At 48.1% G+C, this 26005-nt stretch overlaps 1 protein-coding gene across 1 annotated transcript in view; it reads left to right on the forward strand.

Annotated features, from left to right (window-relative positions):
• Positions 1–26005, forward strand: part of DNAH5 (dynein axonemal heavy chain 5) — a 5174212-nt gene that overhangs the window by 4829651 nt on the left and 318556 nt on the right. The window lies entirely within an intron of this gene.

Here is a 26005-nt window from a genome sequence, read left to right on the forward strand (position 1 = left end):
CAGAACAGAAAGTGTGCCCTTCTCTTGTGGGTATGAGGCAGCAGGCCTCAGCCCAAACCTCAGGTGATCAGTCAGGGTCACATTTTGTTTACTGGGAGAACGACCTCCTGTATAGCGAGCCTAAGGCTGCTGAGCCTGGGTCAGCCCGTGTGCTGGTGGTACCCCAGCGCTTCAGAGCCTTCCTACTGGGTTTGGCTCATGACGTTCCGTTAGCTGGACATCTGGGGCAGGACAAGACCTATGACAGGCTTGTCACCCATTTTTATTGGCCTCAGATGAGAAGGGATACAGATATCCATTGCAAGACCTGTCAAACTTGCCTGGCAAGTGGGAAAAGCGGGCGAAAGCAGAAGGCTCCCCTCCAACCTTTTCCCGTGGTCAGTACCCCCTTTGACCGGGTGGGGATTGACATTGTTGGGCCCCTGGACCCCAAGTCAGCGTTGGGCAACAGGTTCATCCTGGTCTTGGTGGACCATGCCACACGGTACCCGGAAGCCATCCCTCTCAGAACAGTGACGGCCCCCGTGGTAGGACGGGCACTGATGGGGGTTTTCTCCCGCATGGGGTTCCCCAGAGAGGTGGTGTCAGACCGGGGCACCAACTTCATTTCCAACTATATGAAGTCTCTGTGGAAGGAGTGTGGGGTAACCTACAAGTTCACCACTCCTTACCACCCTCAAGGTAATGGGTTGGTTGAGAGATTCAACCGTACCCTTAAAGGCATGATTATGGGTCTTGAAGAACCAATGAGGCGTAAATGGGACGTCCTCTTGCCATGCCTGCTGTTTGCTTACCGTGAGGTGCCACAGAAGTCTCTAGGGTTCAGCCCCTTTGAGCTTTTGTATGGACACCTGGTAAGAGGACCTTTGAGTCTGGTCAGAGAAGGCTGGGAGCAATCTCCCAGGAAACTTCCCCAGGATGTATACAGTTACATGCTGGCCTTTAGGAACCAGACTCGGCGCTTCAGAGATCTTGCTCAGGCAAATCTGGAGGCCAGCCAGGAAGAAATGAAGCGGTGGTACGACCAGAAGGCCACTCTGGTAGAGCTTCAGCCTGGTCAGAAAGTTTGGGTCATGTCCCCTGTGAAACCTTGTGCGCTCAAGGACAGATGGACTGGACCATTTAAGGTTGTGGAGAAAAAGAGCGATGTCACCTACATGGTGGACTTGGAGTCTCCCAGGAACCCCTTGCGGGTCCTGCATGTCAACCGTTTAAAGCCCCACTTAGAAAGGTCCGAAGTGGGCATGCTCCTAGCTACAGATGCTGGAATGGAGGAGGAGAGTGGGCCTCTTCCTGACCTCCTGTCTGCAAAAGAGCAAGATGGGTCAGTGGATGGTGTTGTCCTCTCTGACACACTGACCCCTGAACAGCAGCAGGATTGTCGCCAACTGTTGGGACAATTCCCTGATCTGTTTTCCTTGATTCCTGGTGTCACTCAGTGGTGTGTCCATGATGTGGACACCGGGGACAGCACTCCTGTCAAGCACAAGGCTTACAAAGTGACTGACAAGGTCAGAGCATACATCAAGGAGGAGGTCTCCAAAAGGTTTGCCTTAGGGGTGGTTGAGTCCTCTAGCAGTCCTTGGGCCAGCCCAGTGGTCTTGGTCCCAAAGGCTGCAGCGCCTGGTGCTTCACCAGAACTTCGGTTCTGTGTGGATTACCGAGGACTCAATTCAGTCACCAAGACTGACGCGCACCCCATCCCCAGAGCTGATGAGCTCATAGATCGGTTGGGGGCTGCCCGGTACCTTTGTACGTTTGATTTAACGTCTGGGTACTGGCAGATCGCCTTGACTGATGGGGCAAAAGAGAGGTCAGCATTCTCCACACCAGATGGGCACTACCAGTTCCGGGTTATGCCCTTTGGGATGAAGAATGCCCCTGCCACCTTCCAGAGGTTGGTCAACCAGGTCTTGGCTGGACTGGAGGATTTCAGTGCCGCCTACCTGGACGACATCGCAGTGTTCAGCGCCAGCTGGGAGGAACACTTGCGCCACCTCCAGGAAGTGTTGTTGGCCCTGCGCAGAGCAGGCCTCACAATCAAAGCCAGTAAGTGCCAGATTGGGCAGGGTTCAGTGGTGTACTTGGGGCACCAAGTAGGGAGCAGCAAGGTGGCCCCCCCTGCAACCCAAGATTGATACCATCCTGGCATGGGCACCGCCCAAAACCCAGACTCAGGTGAGAGCCTTCTTGGGTCTCACGGGTTACTACAGGAGGTTTGTCAAGGATTATGGTAACATTGTGCACCCCTTGACTTCGCTGACTTCCAGGAAGCAGCCACGACTTGTGATCTGGACTGACGCCTGTCAGACGGCCTTTGACACCCTGAAAACTGCAATGTGCACAGCACCCATACTCCAGGCACCTGACTTTTCTAAAGAATTTGTTGTCCAGACGGACGCTTCAGAGCATGGCGTGGGGGCTGTTCTAGCTCAGGTGAATGAAGAGGGCCGAGACTTACCTGTAGCCTTCATCAGTAGGAGGTTACTTCCCAGGGAACAGAGGTGGAGTCCGATAGAGAGAGAAGCATTTGCTGTGGTCTGGGCGCTGAAGAAGCTAAGACCCTACCTGTTTGGGACTCACTTCCGGGTTCAGACAGACCACAGGCCCCTCAGATGGTTGATGCAGATGAGGGGTGAGAATCCAAAGCTGTTGAGGTGGTCCATTTCCCTACAGGGGATGAACTTCACGGTGGAACACCGCCCTGGCACAGATCACGCCAATGCTGATGGTCTGTCCAGATTTTTCCGCCTTAGTGATGAGGACTCCCTAGGGTAAGGGTAGTTCTCCCCACATTTCAGCTGGAGGGGACACGTGTTAGACCTGACATCATTGGCATGAGTCTCTCCTCCATTTTTTCTGTTTGCCTCCTCTGTTTACGATGTTTTTTGCTGGTATATTGCTTTGGGCACTGTGCCACTGCTGATCAGTGCCACAGTGCAAGTGCTCCCTATGTGAAATTGCTGTATTGATTGAATTCCATGTTTGGCTTATTTGGTTTACTGTCAGTCCCTAGTAGCGTGCACCAGGAGTGCCAGGGCTTGTAAATACAAATGCTGCTAGTTGGCTTGCAGCACATGTTGTGCCACCCACAAAAGCGGCCTAGTAAAAGTATGTCTGAAGGTCTACCATTGCTAGACCACGTGCAGTCTGACTGTCACGAGGACTGCGCAAGTACACCTACTTGCCAGTCCCTAAACCTTCCCTTAACTTCATGCTAGTCACCCCTATGGTAGGCCCAAGGGCAGGGTGCAATGTAAGCATAAGGTAGGACAAGCCTGACAAGGTTGGCATGTCCTAATAGTGAATTACAGCCATATTCGTTTTTCACTATTGTAAGGTAACCTGCTCTCCATCAGTTAGAATGGGCTGCCAGGATTATTAATGCTATAATCCTAGCGGGCTCGGGGAGCATGGTGCAATGTCGAGTTTGGTATCCCTGAACTCAGGGTTTAATAACGCATCCGTTTGGGTGGATGGTTTTTGGACTCTGTGTTTGAAAATAGCACTTTTAGAAAGTAGCTATTTTCTTGTCTAACTGTCTACCGGTCTCTGCTGGTTCTGGTGTGCGTGTGAAAGGAGCTGGGTGGCTCCAGAGGTCTGAATGAGTCAGTGTGGGATGAGTGGGGCATTTGCCTTGAGAGTAGGGGAAGAGTAGCTCATGATAGCCTGCCCTGCCTGATACAATGCTGGCTCCGCCCCCCTGCCAGGCGACTGATGACTCTGTGCCTGCCTGGGACTTTCCTGGCCCACCTCCTGCCGGGCAACTGATGGCCCTGCCCCTGCCAGTGACAATGCTGGCTCCGCTCCTGCTGGGCGGCTGAAGACTCTGCCCTGCACAGTGAATAGGCCAGGTGCTTCGGCCTGGCAACACCCACAACAAACCCAAGATGGGGGGAAATTCCCCTGCATGGACAAAGGGAGCAAAGCCAAAAAGGGGTATAAGAGAAGGACCCCTGAACCAAGAATTTAGATCACTTCTGACAAGGAAACCTGAACCAAGGACAAGAAGCCTGCTGATCCAAGGACTGCCTACCCCTTCTGCCAGAGTGCTGTTTGTTGGGGGAATCCTGCAGTTGCTTCTTTATTTTTGCCAAGGAACCAGGAGAGAGGAACTGAGTGTGTACTCTCAAACTTGCTAAAGAAAATCTCCAAGGGTTGGAAGAGTGCCAGCCTCCTGTTGAAGTCAAAGGGCCAAAGGACTTCATCTATTTGCTAAAAGTGCTTGTTGCTGGAACCTGAAATCCAGCACCTCTGAAAAATCCAGCAATCTCGACGCCGACGGACGCCGCCGAATCCAGCTCGACATCGTGAGTAACGGCTCCAGTGTCCCGCACCTTCGACGCCGGCCGCCGGGCCCGATCGACGCCAGTAGCGACGCCAGTGAGTAGTGAGTTCGGCTCCAGCTCCAAGTGACCCTGTGTCGACGCCGCCGCTGATCGCATCGACCTCGAGCCCTCTCGACGCCGTGAGCGCTGCTCACTCTTGCAACATCGACATCGACGACGACGCCGTATCCTGCTTCATCTCGTGAGCGCTGCTCCTGCCTGACTTCGGTCGACGCCGCTGCAGATCGCCCCGACTCCGAGGCCCGATCGACGCCGAAGACGCGACGCCGGACATCTCGACGCCAATGATCATCGAGTGCTTCACTTTTCAAGGTACTGTGTTGTTGGGGTCTGTGCGACTCCGGGCTCGACGTAGCGCTCCTCGCGGTCGACGCCGAACCTTTGGATTAACTTTGCCTCGACGTCGTGTGACTCCCGTGTGGGTTACATTGTTGCCAAGAACTGTGTTTTAAAGAAGAAGAGTTGCTTTTGATACTAAAGACTGTGTGCTAAGAAGAAACTACGCTTGAACTATTATTTTTCCTTCCAAGAGTATTTATTTAGATTGTGGTATATTTTTGTCGTTATTTGGTCTTGTGCTAAGCCTTATATAAACATCCTTATTTTTATAATACTACTGTGTCGTGTCCATTTGTAGTGTATTCACTTTATTACTGTATGTGGTCATAAATGCTTATCGCACTGCCTCTGAGATAAACCTGTCTGCTTTGCCAAGCTACCAAGGGGGTGAGCAGGGGTTATCTAAGTGTGTGATCCCCTTGCCCTGACTAGAAAAGGTGTGTCCCTATTTGTCAGAAGTGTATACCTCTGCCAACTAGAGACAGCCGCTTCTAACAGGCCCCACGCAGCACTCATCGAGTGTGGAGGGCTGAACTACGGTGCAAGAGTGGCTCAGGGTTGGGGCTTCTCAAACCCCGGTGTACAGCTTCGAGGGTCACTCGTGGGCTGCACGGTCAGCATCTCGTGGTCTTTTCAAGATGGCGTGCCCCACGCTTCCGGTCACCTCCACGGGTCTCAGCTCTGCAGGGACTGTGGATCGGGCTGTTGGAAGGCAGGCAAGCTTGATCTCGTCGATCTCTGTCGCTCGAGTTCCGGCGGGAACTGCAACAAAGCAGACGTCGATGGCTGGATGGTGCCTATTTGCACAGGGTGGTCACTCCTTGACCACAAGGGAGATTCTTCAGTATTCTACGTCGAGTAGGATGTCGAAGGGTCCAGAGTTTCGTTTCTTAAGTTTCATCAGGATAATCTGAAGTGCATTGGCACTGCTCCCACTCTTATTCGAATCTAGGGGGCTGGATTACCTGCTAGGTCCCCTCCTATGGGTGGGACCCAGGAAGTGGGTGGATACCCCCCTTCCTTTGATCCTGGCCGCGCTGGGACGGGGGCTGGAGTGCCCCAGAACCGGTTTGGCCGGATTATGCAAGGGGCAGCCTTGTGCTCCCCATGCAGTGTCTGGTTTCTTTCAAACCTCCCTGCTACAATCCACTATCTCCTGTCTGGGGTGGTGTAACACCTCCCTGCGACAGGAAACCCTTTGTCCAGGCCCCCTTGGCTGAGTTTCGGTCAGCTGCAGTGGGTCAGACCTGTGTCTGTGGCAGAAGCATCCATTTTGTGGATCTGAGGCTTTTTTAAAATTAACCGCATTTCAGTAAAGTAACATGTCTTCTCCCTCTAGAGGGGTGGAATGCTATCCCCGTCGGCAGGACTGGTGAGGGGATAGTATTCCAAATCGTATGACACCTTACACGACATGTTTTGATAAAGCCAAACCAAAGTTGCTATATAACCGTGAGGATTATAATGCACTTAATAGTATATGGTATGGCATTATCCTGAAACAGCTTAGGGAGTTGTTCCCGACAGCTGCAGACAGGCTCAGCTCATGCTAGAGCTCCATCTCACATTAAACCACGCACTCTGCCTCCAGGGTTGATGAGGCCTTCCATAGGAGTGGCTCATAGGTTTATATGTGTCCAGATATAGGTTTAGATATAGGTATACTATACCTAAGCAAGAGGTTTACACCAACTTGCCCCAGCTGAGTGATCAGCCAGTTGTGTCAATTTAAGAACCAGCCAGGGGTGGCAAAAGATGTGCTGCAGCCCCTGGTAGGCCTTGGTGGCACCTATGCCCTGAGCACCTATAGTGCATTATACAGGGGCTGACAAGGAGTCCATTTCCAATTGTGGTATGTACCTAGGGTACATGGGATCCATTTTACAGAGAGAGCAGATGGTCTGGGGCCCTGATTAGCAGGGAACCAGGCCAACTAAGTCGAAAACCAGCTAAACACAAGGCAAAAAATCTGGGGTAACCATAGTCAGGTAGCCACCTTCCTACACAGACCCACCACTGGGGTTGGTATTGCTGGGGTATCTATTCTAAGGTAAGGAATCTATCACTAACATGTCTCTTTCAGATGCACAAGTTACTACTTGTGTAACGATATATCTGTAAGAGACATTAGTTAGTGATAGATTCCTTACCGCCCCACCCATCCTCCCTGTTCTGCGAACGGATTACTAGGATTAAGGTCGTCTCCTTTCGGGCCCAAGTTTTATGCACCAATGGTCGGCGCGTAAAGTCGTGTACAGAACTGACGTCAGCGAGTGTGGGTGGTGCCTAAGTAGTCTCCGTGATGTCATCTCGGCGCATACGGCGCCAGAGACGGACGCGGAGCCGCACGACGCCACCTACTGACGCTCAGGGGTACTGTTAAGCAAAACGTTCTAAATCCAGTCTGACGCCTGGGGGTTATTCTAAGGTAAGGAATCTATCGGTAACTAATGTCTCTTACAGATATATTGTTACACAAGTAGTAACTTGTGCTTCAATCAGTGACAGCCATCTCCTCACACCTCGCTCTCTCCTTTGCTGTCCTCTTCCTCACAGGGGCACACTGGTCTTGCCAAGCAGGCAGGCTCTAGTTTTTCAGGCTCCAGGGCAGGTGGTCTTGGCTTCCCAGGGTGATGACATCTCACCCACCAGGGGGGTCTAGCAGGCCTTGGCCCTCAGTCCTGGGCACAGGCAGAAGTCTTGCAGAGGTACCCCTTATCACACAGCATATCTGGCTGCTTGGCAGATGATAAACTTTGGGGTCTCAACCTTCCCTTCTTATAGTCCATTTCTAGACACCAAATAGGATTTAGGGTCTGAGTATTTGAAGCTTTATATACTGGGTTCTGCTTCTTTTGAAGTATTCACTTTTCTCATTTTTTGTCCTCTTGAAAGGCTGTCTGTCACAGCAAAAGATACTCCATAGCTGATAGTCCCACATCACTGGCCATGGGAATGACTAGAGTTTACACCTGGGTATCAGCTACAGTGATATGTGCATAAAAAGGTTAATCCTGTCCTTAGCCCTACTCTTTATGATTCCCTTATCAGCCATGTGAGAAGTTGGCCTGGTATATGATGTTCACTATTCTAGTGAACACCTTGCACCAGTCCAAGCAACCCTTATGGTGATGGTTGTAAGTCAACCTTATAGACCAGTTATCCTAGTGGTAGCGTGGACAGAATAGTCTTAGACTAAAAGACTCTTGAGGGCGTGTAAAGCCAGCTGTTTTACCATATGTAACCCCTTGAATATCAAATGAAAGGACACCACACAGGATATATATAAAATATATATGTATTTATTTACTAACACACTCCTCTGAACTCTTTATGAGATCAGAGGCAGAAGCACATCACAAGTTACTTAGTCAGAATACGTTAAGTTGCACAAATTACAGTTAGGCCCTAGGGGCGAAGCAAACCATATACTAAGAAAGTGGTATAAGTACCACATCACGAGAAAAGGAAAGGCCTAGGGCCTAGAGAATCGCTGGGGCTACAGTATCTGAACCTTAGGTTAGGAGTAGGAGGCCCACAGGCGGTGCGTGCAGTGTCTTTACACACACGCGTAAGTCAATGTTAAGTCAATGGGAACTTAGAGTTTAGAAAAAGAAGGATTTAGGACACTTCCGGTCTAGCTAGGAGGAAACAACTAAAAACCTAGACACCTGGATAGTCAATACCCTTGGGAGCACTGAAGTACTCGCGTTACCTCACCCACAGGAAGCGAGTGCATAGGTGTGAAGATGTCGGGTTTCGCCGTTGAAGCCTATGGAGCCTGTGAAGAAAGATTCTGCAGGCGACCAGGAGGAAGATGTCCGGGTGGATCCAAGGGTGGATCGAGGATGAAGAGGACCCGAAAGCAGAGGGGACAGAGTCTGGGTCACTAGCCAGTGACCGGGTGGAACCAGGAAGGAACCAGACGATGTCGAGGAGCAATCAGGTGCTGTCGTGAAGCTTGTCTCTTCAGCCACGTGGACCAGGAGGCGTCGAGGACAACCAGGTGCTGGAGGCGAGCTGTCCCATGAAGGTTCTCGCAGATGGAGGGGTCGACCGCCGGATTGGAGTCAACAAGCCTTGGCAAAGGCAACCCAAGCAGGATTCAAAGAAGGCTTCTGGTGCAGACCAGCAAGGTCTGAGGTGCCTCACCTTTGCAGGGAGGGAAGGGCCAGTCTGGAGCAACAGACCAGCGAGGTGATTCAAAAGGATTGTCGTCACAGAGGCTACTAGCCAACGGGCCAGCAACCGAACAACGCGTCGAGCAGAACACAAGCAGAAGGGCCCCACGCAGAACTCGTGGTGTGTGGAGGGCTGATCTTCGGTGCAGGTGGAGCTCGGATTCGGGGCTTATCAATCCCCAGTGCACAGCTTTGAGGATACCTCAGCAGCTGCACAGTTAGCAAGTTGCAGGCTTTTCAAGATGTCCGGTCCCACGTGTCTCGTCGCCTCCACGGATCTCAGCTATGCTGCAGACGTGAAGAGAGGGTCAGAGAGGTCTGGAAGTCTGGGTCTTGTCAGGCTCTGTGCTCGGGTCCCGGCGGGAGAGTCGACAAAGCAAGCCGTTGATTTGCTGGATGGTGCCTCGTTGCCCAGGGTGGTCACTCCTTGGCCACAAGGGAGATTCTTCAGTCTTCAGCTTCAGCAGAACGTCAAAGGTCCAGAGTTTCGTGTCAAGTTTCGATTCCAGGATTAAGCTAAAGTCTCAGGACTCAGCTCCTATCTTTATACAACTAAAAGGGGCTGGATTACTTTCTAGGTCCCTCCTATGGGTGGGACAAGGAAGGGGGGTGGTTACACCCCCTTTCCTTTGTCCAGTTTCGCACCAGAGCTGGGGCTGGAGTGCCCCAGCAACCGGTTTGAACTGGGATATGCATGGAGCACCTAGTGTGCCCCAGGCAGTGTCTCAATCTATTCAGCCCTCCCTGTCCCAATACACAAAGTCCTGTCTGGGTTGGTGCTCGCACCTCTCCAGGCAGGAAACCTATTGTCCAAACCTCAGTGACTGGAAGGACTCCCAGCAGCAGGAGGTCAGACTTGTGTCTGTGGCAGCAGTGTCCATTTTGTGACGCTGGGGCTCTGGTTAACTTTAACCGGGATAGTCAGCAACAGCATGTCTTCTCCCTCTAGAAGGGTGGAATGCTACCCCCGTCGCCAGAATTGACGAGGGGGTAGTATTCCAAAGCGTATGACACCTTACACGACATGTTTAGATAAAGCCAAACCAAAGTTAGCATGTAACCGCGAGGATTATAATGCACTTAAGAGTATATGGTATAGTGATATCATAGAACAGCTATAAGGACATGGTTCCGAAAGCTGCAGACAGGCTCAGCTCATACTAGAGCACCATCTCACACATAACCAAGCACTCTGCCTCCAGGTTTGTTAAGGCCTGCCATAGGAGTGACTTATAGGTTACTGTGTGTCTATATATAAGGGTAGATATAGGAATACTATACCTAAGCTAGAGGTGATTACACGACCTTGCCCCAGCTGAGTGATCAGTCAGTTGTGTCAGTTTGAGTGGCCAGCCAGGGGTGGCATAATACATGCTGCAGCCCCTGGTAGGCCTTGGTTACACCTATGCCCTGAGTACCTAGGTTACACTTTTACAGGGGCTCATAAGGTGAACCAATTCCCAATTGTGTATGTACCTAGAGTACATAGTTTTAATTTAGAGAGAGTGCATCTGGGCTGTGGGTCTGATTAGCAGGCCCACAGGCACATCTAAGTCGAAAACCAGTAAAGTAAAAGCAAAAAGTGGGGGTGACCATAGGTAGCAGACCCTACTCTCCTACAAGCCCCGTCTCCTTCCTGAGATGTGACCAGGCCCCTTCCTTGTCATCTCATTGAATTAAAGAGCACCTTTTTGAAATGTACAGGGGGTCTCCCTCTCCCTTCCTCCAGTGTTTCCCACCCAGCTCACAGGAATGCATCAATCCACTAATCAGTCTTGGGGATTCCTCTACTCCTCATGTCTTTTCCAGGTCGGGCTGGGCTTCCAAAAATGGAACCCATGGTGCTCCATGTAATGTACTGTTCCATGCACGCTTGCACTCAAGGTACATAAACAGCAAACTACTGTCCAGTTCTGTCATCTCCCTATATTGTACCACCTGAAGTCGAAGGTGGGTCAAATGCAAGTCAATCTGCGCCCTAACCACGTCCAGCGCAAGGAATCATGGGTTTTCCGCCACCCGCAGCTACACTGCCGCAGACCTCCGAGCCCTGGAACCCAAGTGCATTGACAACATCTGCTGCCGCATGTGAGAAGTTGGCCTGGCATATGCTGTCCACTAGTTATAGTGGGCACCTTGCACCCGTTCAAACAACCCTTATTGATGATAGGTTTAAGACAACCTTTATTGAAAGTTATCCTAGTGGTAGCTATGGAGAGTTTCCTTCAGGCTATGTATTGAAGGAGGGTAAAGCAGCTTGGTTTACCGAATTATAACCTCTTTTATGTCTAAATGAAAGAAGAACCACACAAGGTATATATATATAAAATATATGTATGTATTACTAAATACTCTCTAGTAATCTCTTTATGAGATTACAGAGCAAAGTACACACTTTAAACAAAATAGAACTCCAGTAAATAGCACAATATACACTTGGCCCCAGGGAAGGACCAAACTATATATAAAGAAAGTGGTATAAGAACCACGACATGACTAGACACAAGGTCTAGAGCCTGTAGAATCGCTGGGACCACAAGGAACCACCCAAGGTAGTGACACAGGGGACCCAAGGGGGATGCGTGAAGTGTGAGAACACAGCAGCGAGCGCTGTTAGCTTCTATGAGGAAAGTCGCTGTTGGAATTTTAAAGGTTAAGGACACTTAGGGAGGACTTTGAGCAAACCCTATTAGATTTGAGGGGTTCTGGTCCAACACCCACGGGAGCACCGGACTAATGTCTCTTACAGATATATTGTTACACAAGTATTAACTTGTGCTTCAATCAGTGACAGCCATCTCCTCACACCTCGCTCCCTCCTTTGCTGTCCTCTTCCTCACAAGGCACACAGGTCTTGCTAAGCAGACAGGCTCTAGTTTTTCAGGCTCCAGGGCAGGTAGTCTTGGTTTCCCTGGGTGATGACATCTCACCCACCAGGGGGGTCTAGCAGGCCTTGGCCCTCAGTCCTGGGCACAGGCAGAAGTCTTGCAGAGCTGCCCCTTATCACACAGCCTTTCTAGCTGCTTGGCAGATGATAAACTTTAGGTCTCAACCTTCCCTTCTTATAGTCCATTTCTAGACACCAAATAGGATTTGGGGTCTGAGTCTTTGAAGCTTTATGTACAGGGTTCTGCTTCTTTTGAAGTGTTCACTTTTCTCATTTTTCGTCCTCTTGAAAGGCTGTCTGTCACAGCAAGAGAGACTCTTTTGCTGATATTCACACATCACATTACTCGTGTTACCTCACCCAGGGAAGCCGGGTGCATAGGTGTCAAATGGTGTCGGGAATCATCTTTGTTTTCAATGGCGACCTGCTGCAAAGTGCTGCTGCTGTGGAGAAGAAAAGTGTCCGGTGGGATCCAAGCCTGGATCGATGATGTGAGGAACCTGATAGCAGAGGGGACAGAGTATGGGTCACCTGCCAGTGACCAGGGGCACGATAGACAAATGCCCACCGATGTAGGGTGCTTCAGGTGCGAAGAGGTGAAGTTTGATTCTGCAGCCACGAGGACCAGGAGCCGTCAACGACGACCAGGAGCTGGATTCGAGCTGTCCCACGAAGGATGTCGAGTGCGGCGGTGTTGGTACTCGGATTGAACACAACAAGCCTTGCCAACAGCAACCCATGCAGAAGAGAAAAGATGCTTCGATTTGGACCAGCAAGGTCCAGGGGACTCCCCAAGAAATGGAGAGTCAGGGCACGTCTGGAGAAACCAGGGAAGCCCAAGGAAAGTTAAAGTTGCCTTCTCAGGGACCCACCAGTCGACGGACCAGGGATTACGAAGGTACATCGAGAGAAAACACAAAGGGCTAGCTCACAGAATACTCGTGGAGTGTAAGCCAGCAATCTTCGGTGGAAATGCTGCTCGAGTCTGGGCTACAAGTAACCCAATGCACAGCCTCAAGGATCGTCGAGAAACGGATGCACTTGCAAATGTTGTTGGAGTCCAGGGGCTCCGGTTCCACGGTACCCACAAGGGCTATGGGTCTCAGCTTTGCTGGGGACTCGGGTCGGCCTCGGGAAGTCTGGAAATCCACCTCCTGTGTTGCAACGTCTTCGGAGTCCGGCGGAAGCTCCAGAGATGCAAACCGGTCAGATGCGTCTTTGGTGCCTGCCACGCAGGGGGGTAACTCCTTTACTCCAAGGGAGATTCTTCAGTCATCCAGCATCGTGCAGATCATCGAAGTTCCAGGATTCAGTAGCAGAGTTTCGTCCAGGTGTAATCTAAAGTCCTGTTGCCAGGGGTTCCTATCTTATACCCAAGGAAGGGGTGGGACAAACTCTGGGGGACCCACCTATGGGAGTGTTTGGAAAGAGGGATTGTAGTGTAGTTCCTATTATCCCAATAGGCTCTGCACATTGGAATAATACCTCCAATAGTATAGACCTAGACCAGACGTTAACTAGGTCTTCTACTGTCGATATTAGACTTAAAGTTTTGGGTTTGCCAGCTAGCTCAGAGTTCACTAGAAACTTTCTCGAATAGACAAGGAGGAGTTGAACCTCCCTGGATAGACAAGAAGGGATTTAGTTTCTGACAACCATAGAACATGACAACTTTGCTCTCCCCTAATCAAGAGTATATCTCTAGAGTCGTGTGAAAACAAAAGACAACTTATTTTACTCAGTCAGTACGTGCATTCTTAGTTTCACCAGATTGTAGAGAAAAGGAAGAGAGGGGCATGTTCAATAAAAGATGTTATTTATTGATCAGTCTCTTTTCTCGTACAAGAGAAATGGATCGATATTATCGCAATACTTATGGTTAAGTAAAGTGCATACAATAAAAGCAGAATTATAAAATAATACTGTAAAAACATTGATATGGTTTCTAAGCCATACGTTATTTAAAATGGACAGAATAGATATATACATATAAACATTTGACTAATCGTACTCAACTGGTGCTTCTAACTACGCCTACCCCAGTGTACCTTATTTATTTATTTGTGGTATTTGTAGAGCGCAACACTCATCCCAAGGGATATCACGGCGCTGAAAGAAAAAGGGGACTGCTGAGTTCATACGGGGGGAGTTAGTCTTTAGGAAAGAGGTGAGTTTTAAGTTTTTGCCGGAACTGAAGGAGATCTGTGGTGTGTCTAAGATCCATGGGCAGATCATTCCATCGTTTGGCCGCCAGATGTGAGAAGGCTCGACCACCCGTTCTAGTTTTGTAGATGCGTTTAGGTTTAGCTAGGGCTAAGTTGTTGGATCTTAGGTTCCTGTTTGGAATGTAAAACTCAATTTTCCCTTGCAGGATTGTAGGGCCTGTCTTGTGGAGGGCTTTGTGCGCATGGCAGAGTAGTTTGAAGGTGGCTCGCTGGCGCATTGGCAGCCAGTGGAGTTGTTTCAGGCATGCTGATGCTGAATCTCGTTTGCCCTTATTGCATACCAGTTTGGCTGCCTGATTCTGAAGAACCTGTAAGCGGGAGAACAGTTGCTCGTTCATCCCTTCGAATAGAGCATTGCCATAATCCAGGCGGCTAACCAGAAGGGCATGAGTAATTGTGCGCCGACAGTCCAGTGGGATCCAGGAGAAGATTTTGGCTAGGAGTTTCAGGATTGCAAATCCTTTACCCCAGAGTATGCGTATATGATCTTTCATGGATAATGCATTGTCCATCATAATGCCGAGGTTTCTGGCATACTGTTTCGGGGTGGGGGCTGTTCCCAGTGTCGGTGGCCACCACGTGTCATTCCATGATAGTTTTGCTCCTCCGAACAGTAGTATTTCAGATTTTCCGGCATTAAGTTTGAGGCAATGGTTACGCATCCACTCTGCCATTTCAGAGAGGCAACTATGTAGTTTTATTTTGGTTGTTTCCGATCTTTCCGATCTTTCATCCATGGTCACCATCAGCTGTGTGTCGTCGGCGTATGAACATACGCCGATGCCCCACTTTCTTCCAATGTCAGCCAGAGATGAGACGTAGACATTGAAGAGAGTGGGGCTTAAAGAGGCCCCTTGTGGGACTCCACAGCCAATGTGACGGGGTTTAGAGTGGAATTGGCCCATGTGCACAGCTTGAGAGCGGTTGCTCAGAAAGGATTCAATCCATTTTAACGCTGTGTCTTGTATTCCTTTGCTCTGTAGGATGTTTAACAGGCATTCGTGCGACACCGTGTCGAACGCTGCCGACAGGTCTAGCAGTATCAGAGCCACCGATCCCCCTTGATCTGTGATGCATCTGACACTGTCCGACACTGCCAGCAGCGTGGCCTCGGTGCTATTGTTAGATCTGAAGCCGGTTTGGGTAGGGTCCAGAAGCGAGTTGTCCTCCAAATATTTGGACAGCTGTAAGTTTACCATTTTCTCCAGTGCTTTGGAGAGGTAGGGGAGCTGTGAGATCGGCCTGTAGTTTTCTGGGTTGAGGATGTCTGAGCCGGCTTTCTTCAGGAGAGGGGTTACAGATGCGTGTTTCCAGGAGTCTGGGAAGGACGCGTTGGCGAGGGATTGATTGAAGAGTTTGGTAATGAGGGGGCAGAGTGTCGGTGCAATTTCCGAAAACACAAAGTGCGGACAGGGGTCTGCAGGAGAGCCGGATTTAATTGCTTTGAGAACTGCCAACACTCCTTCTTCAGAGAGTGGTTGGAAGTTAGTTAGACGTGGGGAGTTGCCTATGTCTGGATGGGCGTTGTTTTTGTCGTGAGTAGGAAGATCTACATCAGGGTTATCGTAGTGGGTGGTGGGATGGGAGGGGGTGAAGGAGGAGTAAATTTTGTCGATTTTCTCAGAAAAGAAAGTGCTAATCCGTTCGCATGCTTCTGTTGAGGGGGTGAGGGTTTGCGAAGTGCTGGTTGGATTGGTGAGCTCTTTCACGATTTTAAACAACTCTTTTGCCGAGTTGTGGTTTTCGTGAATTCGTTGCGTAAGAAATTCTTTTTTTGCCTCTCGAATGGCAGAATATATTGTCTCCTTGTGGTTGTATATTTGGCTCTGGTTTCAGAGTCTTTGGTTTGTCTCCATTGGTGTTCTGCTTTTTGACATTCTCTTTTACCTGACCTAAGCCTAATACGTGGGCGGGGATAGAAATTAGCAGTTTGAGTTAAGTTTGTTTTGCCAAGTGACTGACTCAAGAATTCTCTGCAAGGGGTTATTCAGCTCTGTACCTGTTATCTAGGATGGTTGAGGGATAGTATCTCTCGTCTGAGGTCTCGATATTCCAAGCTGCCTGCGAGGGCTGCTCGAAAGCGCCGGAGCTGGATTTCTCGGCAGGAGAAAGCAGCGTCTCGTTCTCAGCGCGTCAGGAAGGCGGGGCAGCGCCAGTGGGCTTCGCTCTCTGCTAGGCTTCGGCAAGTCTCGCTGCTCCGATCTCGTCACCACCGCGTGTGTTTGCTTAAGGCAATATCGGTAATATTTATACCTGTAAGGTGCCGAGATTGACGTAAGGATGGACATAGATACGTCAATAAGGATGTCATACGAGCTGGTCGTTAGCACATTCTTTTACTGAAGTTCTCGGGGAAATCAAAACAATGGCCGCAGGGTTTTTCCCAGGTTGTCATAGGTTTGATTTGTTTTGAGAACTCCGTATGCCTTATCAGGGGCTGGAGGAATATTGCTTTGCCTAATTAGATGGCAAGCGTTATGACCTAATCAGATAACGCGCTCCTGTGCCGTGGTCTGGCGTAATCAGATAACGGTTTCTGCATCATGGGATGGCTGCTAGTTAACTTGTTAACCAGAATAGGGTCAGGAATAGGGGGATCGATACAGAACCTATAGGAATACATCACACCCACTCCACGCTAACTATGGCCATATTTACGAATCTAGGCATAGTAAAACACACTGTAGAGTATCGTGTATACCTTACCACCCCAAAATACATATAATGCATTTCGAAATTATGTAATATACGGGAAAAAAAATAGTCACATGTACTATATGCACTCAAGCAGTAGAATAATGCTAAATTAATCACGCATATGTATACATTATTAGTAATCGAATATGAGAAATACACATGAAATGGCTCTTAATACAGAAGAAAAGTTCGAGACCACTTCATCACAGTTCAAGAAAAAAATATATATTTATGAACATACCAGCAGGCAGCTAATGTCTATGAAGTTGCTAAAAATAGAAATTAGTTCTCTAAGAATAGTTCTTACTTTAAGCAGAAGATAAGTGTCCCGAAAAATTATAAAAAATATTTTGGGGCTGCTAAAAAATTGCTGTCCGTGGACTGGAGGAAAAGTTGATCTTGCTACTTTATTATTAAAGTTGAGGGCCAAATTTAAGGTGTCGGGAACGCCGTGTGCTAGCCTGTTCAAGAGTCATTATTTCTGCTCTGGTGAGAACATCATATCATTGAGACTGCTGAAAAAGCTGTCAACAGCTTCCTGTGAGAGTTCCACTAACTCGGAAAAGGATGTAACCATGCATTCATGTGCATGATTGTCTCCATTGACGTTTTGAGTAGTATTGCTGGCAGAAGGTTGTACCTGATCGATGCTGCTTTCATCTTGATCTTCACTACCCCTTAATCGTAGTGGTGAAGTTTCCACGAATGCCGTCATCAGGATTGGCAGCCGTTGAGGGCAGCACAATGCATGAGCCTTTACCGGACCCAACAATGTTTCTGCATCCATTGGCGCATCCGATTGTAGCGTCAGACAGGTGTCCAACACGCATTCTTCTCCGCACAGCATGCACCTTAATACAGGTAAAACACATCTTTGCCATATCGGCCGAAATGAAAGAAACCAAGTCATGTTCAGGTCTCTAAGCCGGGTTAGTCCCAGGGTTTTTGATATCCGGTCCCGGTATCCAATGGCTCGGATTGTTTCTTCCCTTGTCGCGGGTGTTTTGTCTGTGACATGGTTTGCCATAATGAAATATAAGGACTAAGAATAGGATTCCTGCAATTAGTCCCAAAATGAGGGGAACTCCTCCAAAAATTGAATGGACGAAGTCTGGAAAAATACCCAGTATGGCTTTGAATGGTGTTAATGCCCCTGAAAACAATGTCTTAAATACATTTGAGACTCCACTGGTATCAGAAATATTTAAGATTTCATTCAGGATTTCTGCGAAATGTATGGGGGAATTAGTTGATAACAAGGAGTGAATCTCTGCAGTCGTCCTTGCGACTAGGAGATCATACGTTTCTTTTGATGACGTGAGCCTGGTCGGCGTCTGAAGAAGCACTGTTTTCATTCTGCTTAAAGTATCAACTCGAATAGAAGTAATTTTCAAGTTAGGCCATGCCCTTGCCTCCCTGTCTGAAAAGGAGCTGGGGAACAATAAGCGTCCACAGCACATGACCTTCGCAGTCGTACTAACGAGATAAGGAACCCCGGGCAGTAGACTACAACATCTGCGATCCACAATTAGAATGTAACTCCCGTTATAGAGTCTTTTAAAGAATGGTTCTATCTCTGTTGCAGGTGCGCCTAGCTGGTGACATGAAAGGTTATTTGAGTTCCCTTCACAGGCTCCATGCAAACTAATTCCATTACACAGAAGTGTACCACTTAGTGACATCGCACAATTATTGCCACTAAGAAACACTTTCTGTCCTTTATTACTGACACATGCATGTGAATAGGGCAAGTTCCATGTTGTCTTAATGTACCCTTTTCCCAATTTTTCGTACATGCCAGCCTGTATATATTTTTGGCAGTATTGAAACCTGAAAGTAGATATCGGAATATTAATTATCCCATGTATTATCCATTCAATGACAGGTCGTTCTGACATTGTCAATGGTAATCTCTCGTGTCACAGTCCTCCACGTGTGGTGCGATTCCCATTGGAAGACAGATAGTCAGAATCCTGTGTTTATCCACAGGGGTGGTGTCTGGAAACACCGCCTCTATTTGGGTGATTTTTTGTGCTAACCAGAATGGTATTTGTTCCCGTTTAGCTGTTGTTGTGGCGGGCCGTGACATTTGGATACAACTTCGGCTGTTGTTCTGATTGCAATTTATCATGGTTGCACAGAAAGCCTTTACTTAAATCGTATGTACGTTCGACTACTCACCGAACATGTTTTGCCACTAAGGACCTATTCTAAACAATTGGCCTTGCACTAATACTAGTTAATTGGGGTCATTTTGGTCACATCTTTGAATACTAACAAATGCTGTAGTTCCTTCCCCATTTTCGAAGCGATTATCACGTTGGGATGCACTAGGAATTACGCCGCCTTTTTTATATGGTGTTCCATCTTTGGATGTTAGCAGTGTGCTTTTGAAACATCCACTATTAACAACATGAAATTCCTATACTATCTATGCCTTGAAAAAGTCTCAGTGTGAGACGAAACACGTGTTGGCGGATAACATGCTGGAAGAATCTTTTATGAAATTTGAATAAAGAAATAATTGAAGAATACAGACTTGGACTCCGAATTAAATTGGCTTGATAATTGTTGATCCCTTACTATAAAATATTGTTTTCTTGATTTATCTCTATGGTTGTTTGTTTATCATTCAACAACTGTTTGAACCAAGTTTTTGTTGAGGGTTATATACTAGAGCCTACTACTGATATTTACCTATTTGGAGTGCTGTAATTAGAATTTCACTCTTTAGAATGGTTCTATCTCTGTTGCAGGTGCGCCTAGCTGGTGACATGAAAGGTTATTTGAGTTCCCTTCACAGGCTCCATGCAAACTAATTCCATTACACAGAAGTGTACCGCTTAGTGACATCGCACAATTATTGCCACTAAGAAACACTTCTGTCCTTTATTACTGACACATGCATGTGAATAGGGCAAGTTCCATGTTGTGTTAATGTACCCTTTTCCCAAATTTTCGTACATGCCAGCCTGTATATATTTTTGGCAGCATTGAAACCTGAAAGTAGATATCGGAATATTAATTATCCCATGTATTATCCATTCAATGACAGGTCGTTCTGACATTGTCAATGGTAATCTCTCGTGTCACAGTCCTCCACGTGTGGTGCGATTCCCATTGGAAGACAGATAGTCAGAATCCTGTGTTTATCCACAGGGGTGGTGTCTGGAAACACCGCCTCTATTTGGGTGATTTTTTGTGCTAACCAGAATGGTATTTGTTCCCGTTTAGCTGGTACTTTACCTAGGCAGGACTGTATGTTCTGTGGTGTAATTTTATTTGTGTTCCCCTGATGTGGGGTCAGCTGTGGAATTTTAACTACAGGTTGGATGGTTGAAGTCCGCTTTACATATTGGACTAGTTGTCTATATATTTTAATTAATTGTTTTAGTTGTACTAAAACATCTGCTGCAGACATCCTTTCGATGTCTGGATGTGGTGTGTATCCGGCTAGGACCGGCCACGTTGCTCCTGGTCTACCTAGTGGACCGAGCCTGGTGATGTGATTATTATGTTTTAGGGCGCCATTAAACAAGAGCAGGTGCTCTTGGAATTTGAGTGGTACTTCCACTTCCTTGAAAGGAGTGTACTCATCAGGAGGTTCCTCTATTTTATAAAAGTGGAACTCCTTTGTTACAGCATTCGCTGCTGGAAAGTTTATCCATGAATAGAATACCTCTGTCTGCCGATATTCGTGTGCCTCAATTACGAATATGACTGTACCACCTCTTGGTGTCAGTCCATTGTCTATAAGTTTCAACGTTATAGATCTTCTTATGTTAACCGGGATGAGTTTTATATCCGGGTCCGCTTCTTGCATAGTATTATCAGCTTCGATTACTTCAGCTGCTAATCTAGCTCTCTCTCTTTCGTCATCACTTTCTGGCATTTTACTGTCAGGAAGGTTATTCTGTTTGTTTGCAGATCAGGTTCCTTATGGAAACAAAGATTAGATGCACAATATTTTGGAACAGTGTATCCTTCAACGTTGATTGAACCAAGAACCATACATAGGAGTTTCCTCCTGCGATGTTTGGCGGATTTTACCTCTCACCCACTCCAGACGTCTTTGGAGTATTATGGGAAAAAGGGGTCTGAGTGAAAGAGCACGACTGAGTTACTCTAAAGTCTTGCGTTAGTTTTATCGCCTATCCAAACACGTTGGGCGCCATGTAGTGTAGTTCCTATTATCCCAATAGGCTCTGCGCATTGGAATAATACCTCCAATAGTATAGACCTAGACCAGACGTTAACTAGGTCTTCTACTGTCGATATTAGACTTAAAGTTTTGGGTTTGCCAGCTAGCTCAGAGTTCACTAGAAACTTTCTCGAATAGACAAGGAGGAGTTGAACCTCCCTGGATAGACAAGAAGGGATTTAGTTTCTGACAACCATAGAACATGACAACTTTGCTCTCCCCTAATCAAGAGTATATCTCCAGAGTCGTGTGAAAACAAAAGACAACTTATTTTACTCAGTCAGTACGTGCATTCTTAGTTTCACCAGATTGTAGAGAAAAGGAAGAGACGGGCGTGTTCAATAAAAGATGTTATTTATTGATCAGTCTCTTTTCTCGTACAAGAGAAATGGATCGATATTATCGCAATACTTATGGTTAAGTAAAGTGCATACAATAAAAGCAGAATTATAAAATAATACTGTAAAAACATTGATATGGTTTCTAAGCCATACGTTATTTAAAATGGACAGAATAGATATATACATATAAACATTTGACTAATCGTACTCAACTGGTGCTTCTAACTACGCCTACCCCAGTGTACCTGACCTAAGCCTAATACGTGGGCGGGGATAGAAATTAGCAGTTTGAGTTAAGTTTGTTTTGCCAAGTGACTGACTCAAGAATTCTCTGCAAGGGGTTATTCAGCTCTGTACCTGTTATCTAGGATGGTTGAGGGATAGTATCTCTCGTCTGAGGTCTCGATATTCCAAGCTGCCTGCGAGGGCTGCTCGGAAGCGCCGGAGCTGGATTTCTCGGCAGGAGAAAGCAGCGTCTCGTTCTCAGCGCGTCAGGAAGGCGGGGCAGCGCCAGTGGGCTTCGCTCTCTGCTAGGCTTCGGCAAGTCTCGCTGCTCCGATCTCATCACCGCGTGTGTTTGCTTAAGGCAATATCGGTAATATTTATACCTGTAAGGTGCCGAGATTGACGTAAGGATGGACATAGATATGTCAATAAGGATGTCATACGAGCTGGTCGTTAGCACATTCTTTTACTGAAGTTCTCGGGGAAATCAAAACAATGGCCGCAGGGTTTTTCCCAGGTTGTCATAGGTTTGATTTGTTTTGAGAACTCCGTATGCCTTATCAGGGGCTGGAGGAATATTGCTTTGCCTAATTAGATGGCAAGCGTTATGACCTAATCAGATAACGCGCTCCTGTGCCGTGGTCTGGCGTAATCAGATAACGGTTTCTGCATCATGGGATGGCTGCTAGTTAACTTGTTAACCAGAATAGGGTCAGGAATAGGGGGATCGATACAGAACCTATAGGAATACATCACAGGATGGCTACACCCATTTCCTTTATCCAGTTCCGCGCCAGAGCAGGGGCTGGTAGCCCCTGCAACCGGTTTGAACTGGGCTATGCACAGGGACATCAAATGTGCCCCCAGTGCTACTTCAAAGCACTCTTGGAGTGCACCCACCCAGCCCCAATACACTAAAGCCTGTCTGGGAGGTGGTTACACCTCCCTGTGACAGGAAACCTATTGTCCAGGCCTCCCCTGCTGTAGTTTTGTCCAGCAGCAGGATGCCAGACTTGTGTCTGTGGCTGTGGCTGTGGCATCCATTTTGTTATGCCAGGGTTCTGTTAAGCTGGTACCGGTTGTACCGGTGTGGTCATGTATCTCCCTCTCGGAGGGTGGAATCATACCCCCGCCGCCATAACTGGTGGGGGGGTATGATTCCAAAGTGTGTGACACTAAACACAACATGTTTCTTTGCAGCCATTCCAAAGTTAGCATTTACAGCGAGGTTATAATGCATTTATGAGTATATGGCCTAGCTGCATCACAGAACAACCCCAGGGAATATATTCCGAAGGCTGCAGAGGGGCTCTGCTCATGCATGGGTACCCTCTCACACAAAACCCAGCATCCTGCCTTCAGGATTAATAAGGCCTGCCATAGGGGTGACTGATAGGTTTATATGTGTAGTGATACAGGGTAGATATAGGGAGCCTTTATCTAAGTAAGGGGTGCATACACCACCTTACAAAGGCTACTGTAGCAGACCTGTGGTGTAATATTGGAAGGCTGCCCAGGGGTGGCATAATACATGCTTCAGCCCCTGGTAGGCCTCTGGGGTACCTATGCCATTGGTACCTAGTGTACCATATACTAGGGACTCATAAGGGTACCCCAGTAACCGAACTGGAGTGTACCTAAAGTATATGAAATCATTTTAGAGAGGAAGCAACTAGGCTGGGGTCCTTGATAGCAAGGCCCCAGCCAGACTAAAGTCGAAAAACAGTAAAACATCAGCAAAAATTGGGGGTAACTATAAGAAGCATGTCCTACTCTCCTACATAACCCCCCCAACGCAGGGACATTAAACTAACCTTGACCAGTTGAGTCTTCATGTTCTAAGTGGAAATATTTGGAGAGTCCACCTGCATTGGCATGATTACTCCCAAGTCTATATTCCACTGTATAGTCCATCCCCAGAAGGGAAATAGACCACCTCAAAAGTTCATCTGTTTTAGCCATAAGAGGGGGCTTGTAGTCTGAACAATGAAGTGAGTGCCAAACAAGTATGGCCTCAGCTTCTTCAGAGCCCAAACCAGAGCAAAGGCTTCCCTCTCAGTAGATGACCACATGGCCTGCTTCAGGTCATCAAATGCCTTTTGACAGCTAACTGTCCACTGAACTTTCTTTGGCATTTTCTTGGAAGTCAAGTCATTCAGGGAGGTCACTATGGATCCATACCCCTTGGCAAATCTTCTGTAGTACCCAGTCAGGCCCAAGAAAGCTCTGACCTGAGTCTGGGTGCCCCTTGTCACTAATGATTTCTACTTTACCTGGGGTCCTTTACTGGCGCTACCCCTTCGTTGGTGCTCCCGTGGTTGCTGCCGGGCTGTGGGGGGCACGAGCACACGCACACTAGTCTCCTGCCAGTCTCCCCTGCCGCCGCTGCACTCTGCCATCGGTGCATGGCCGCCGAGGGGGGAGACCACAACCCCCAGCGCTCCCTGTGGCTGACGAAAAGGATTGCATGCCAGGCGGCGCTTGAAAAGGAGGTCAGAGCAGCAGTAGAGTGGGTGCCCCTTGTCACGGACGATTTCTACTTTACCTGGGGTCCTTTACTAGCGCTACCCCTTCGTTGGTGCTCCCGTGGTTGCTGCCGGGCTGTGGGGGCATGAGCACACGCACACCAGTCTCCTGCCAGTTTCCCCCACCGCCGCTGCACTCTGCCATCGGTGCGCAGCTGCCGAGGGGGGAGACCACAACCCCCAGCGCTCCCTGCGGCTGACGAAAAAGATTGCGCACCAGGCGGCGCTTGAAAAGGAGGTCAGAGTTCCCGCATTGAAGGACGCGCGCGTGCACAGCCGGGCTAAGCCCGGGCAAAGGGCGGGCCATCTGTGGCCATCAGGGGCCAGAAGAGGCTGGGCCGGGCTACCCCTCTTTGACGTGAATATCAAATATGGGTAAGCAGAAACTCCATACTTCCCTGGAGCAGGGGGGAGTAAAAGCAAAAGTCCCTAGGAAGTCATCTTCAATTATCTCTTACTTGACTTCGGCGGTGGGAGTGTTAACATCGGAAATTGAGTCTGCAGAAAGGGAACTTGGTTTAGATGCAACTACCGCCCAAATATTAGGTACCCCACCCCTGGTAACCCCCAGTGGAAAACATATCCCGTTGGAACCTCGAGTGATTATTAACAAGCAATCTGGCATAGAGAAAATAGACCCTGTTGGTCCCGTGGTTACAGCCCAATGTCCAATAATTGACGACTTTGGCAGCTCCCCTATTCAGGTGAAAAACAACAAAGGCCAATCCAAGAAGCAATGTACTGTCCCAAAGAAATCCCTAAAAAAACGAACAGACGGGAAAAAGAATTAAAAAACGCCACACAGATTCGGAGTCCGGCTTTAACAAGTATCACAGAGTCTAATGTACGGGTCATGATGGAGGAACTTTTCTCATCCCATTTTGAGCAGGCTCTATCTACTATAGCTAAGGACATTATTGATACCCTGAACACCTGTGTTGCTAACCTTTTGGACAAATGGGAGCGGATAAATACAGTTTTAAATATGCATAAATGTGATCCAGGGCTATTTCCAACTATTGGGCCCCCTTCATGTCCTTCCAAATCTGCTATGGGGAAAACGGGGGGACAAGGGGGAGGACATGGAGCACAAAGTTCCTCACAGGTCGAAAAGCCCAGACAGAGACATAGTCCGACTATGGGAACTATTGGCAAAAAAGGGGTTGAGGACCCGCACCAGAAAAGCGTAGCTGGAAGGAAAACAAAATCCTTGCAGGGAGCAGGGGTTAGGCTGAGACACACAGCACAGGGAAAAAACTGTTATCCAACCAAGTATTAATCTACCCCTGAAGCAGCCCCTCTGGTTGTAGTATTAGTAAGGTTTCCCCGCTAGTGGAGGGAGAAATTGAATCTACAGAAGCTCTTCTAGAAACAAACTAAAAAATGGTGCAACCTTAATTGTACGGGTGGCTCGGAAATCTCTGCAAATATTATAATGGCAAGACGGGTGGGTTGGCTAGGATGTACCCAGAAGACAATTAAGAGTGATTGCGTAATTGTAAACTTTAACAATCCCCACGACGCCCCCCGGCTGTTGTGGGATGCCTCCGATTTACAGAGAGGAAGGCAAAATCAGGGCATTATCTCTGGGCTATTTCTATCCACCTATAAGAGGGATTAAGGAACACCCCAGATTTGGTCCTGGGTTAGGTAAAAACCCAAGAATGACAGACTGGCCAACTCGCAAAACCACAGCTAGGGATTTTAGCCAGGGTATGGTTAGCACAGACTCCGTTCCTACTCCTAGATCTTTGTGTGCTCAGATATCCCTGAGAGATGACTCTCTGTTATTATCTAATAGGTTTTCACCTTTGTCTCAATTAAATGAGGTCAACTGACTAAGTCCTATACAGGAAATCTCTCAGCCTCTCTCTCCCGAACATGAATATATCCCTGAGGGTGCTAAATACCATTGATTGATGAGCTGGAATATTGCAGGCCTACTTTTGAAAAGGGACGATCAAAATTTGCTTAAGCTAGTAGCAGCCTGTGAGGTTGTCGCCCTCCAAGAGACTTGGGATAAGGAAAATGATTT

Source organism: Lissotriton helveticus, chromosome 4_1 (assembly GCF_964261635.1).
Source record: "Lissotriton helveticus chromosome 4_1, aLisHel1.1, whole genome shotgun sequence".
Classification (NCBI taxonomy): domain Eukaryota; kingdom Metazoa; phylum Chordata; class Amphibia; order Caudata; family Salamandridae; genus Lissotriton; species Lissotriton helveticus.